Genomic DNA, 1,463 nt, shown 5'->3' with positions numbered 1-1,463 from the left:
AATGAGCTCAATCCGAGCATTGTGAGGCCCGAAATCCAAGCAGCCCAATTTGAGTTAAAGCCTGTCATGTTCCAAATGCTCCAAACGGTTGGTCAATTTAGTGGGCTGCCAACGGAAGATCCTCATCTCCACCTTCGTTCATTTTTGGAGGTGAGCGATTCTTTCAAGCTACAAGGAGTAAGTGAAGAGGCCCTAAGGTTGAAGTTGTTCCCGTTCTCTTTGAGGGATCGAGCTAGAGCTTGGCTCAACACCCTTCCTCCCGACTCGGTGACCACATGGAATGAGTTGGCTGAAAAATTCCTGATGAAGTACTTTCCCCCTACCAAAAATGCCAAGTTTCGCAATGAAATCATGTCATTTCAGCAGCTGGAAGATGAATCATTCTGTGAAGCGTGGGAGAGATTCAAGGAATTATTGAGAAAGTGCCCACACCACGGGATCCCACATTGTATACAAATGGAGACTTTCTACAATGGGCTCAATTCTTCCACTCGTATGGTGTTAGACGCTTCAGCCAATGGGGCTATTCTCTCTAAGTCCTACAATGAAGCCTATGAGATTTTGGAGAGGATAGCTAGCAACAATTATCAATGGTCCAATGTTAGAGCCTCAACAAGTCGAAAAGTGGCTGGTATACTTGAAGTTGATGCATTGACAGCTTTGACAGCTCAAGTTTCTTCAATGACTAACCTTCTCAAGAACATGAGTTTGGGGGGAATGGTACAACCAGCAGCTATGGGCCAAGTGGCAGATGTTTCTTGTGTTTATTGTGGAGATGGGCACACATTTGACAGCTGTCCATCAAATCCTGCATCAGTTTGTTACTTGGGGAATCAAAATGGGAGCCATAACAACCCATATTCGAACTCTTACAATCCGGGTTGGAGGAACCATCCGAACTTCTCATGGGGGGGTCAAGGAGCTAGTTCAAGTGGAGCACCACTGCAAGGCAAGACAACATATCCACCGGGGTTTTCCCAACAACCACCAAGAGTGCAACAACGTTCTCCGCCTCAAGTATCTCAATCAAGCTCTTTGGAGAGTTTAATGAAAGAATATATGGCCAAGAATGATGCTGTGATTCAGAGCCAAGCAGCCTCCTTGAGAAACCTTGAGATTCAAATGGGGCAATTGGCTAATGAATTGAGGAATAGACCGCAAGGCACCTTGCCAAGTGACACCGAAAATCCAAGGAGGGATGGCAAAGAGCAGTGCAAGGTGGTGACTTTGAGGAGTGGGAAAAATCTGGAGTTAAATGAGGAGAAAGATAAGCGAAAAAACGAGCCCACTTCAATCCAAATTGGTGAAGAGAAGAGGGAAAACTCAGCAAGTTCAGCTGCTGAAATTACCCAGAATGCTACAGCATCAGTTCAGCAATCTGCGGCAGAAAAGTGTTTGAGCAAGCCACCTCCACCATTTCCTCAAAGATTTCAAAAACAACAACAAGATGGCCAATTCCGAAG

At 45.5% G+C, this 1,463-nt stretch overlaps 1 non-coding gene across 1 annotated transcript; it reads right to left on the bottom strand.

The window, feature by feature from the left end:
* Positions 1–334: 334 nt before the first annotated feature.
* LOC133807787 (small nucleolar RNA R71) lies at positions 335–440 on the bottom strand. Its single transcript, XR_009879680.1, has one exon. It is a non-coding gene; the product is annotated as a small nucleolar RNA R71 (small nucleolar RNA).
* Between the last annotated feature and the right edge of the window lie 1,023 nt (positions 441–1,463).

Source organism: Humulus lupulus, chromosome X (assembly GCF_963169125.1).
Source record: "Humulus lupulus chromosome X, drHumLupu1.1, whole genome shotgun sequence".
NCBI lineage: Eukaryota > Viridiplantae > Streptophyta > Magnoliopsida > Rosales > Cannabaceae > Humulus > Humulus lupulus.
This window is presented reverse-complemented; position numbering and strand designations above follow the sequence as displayed.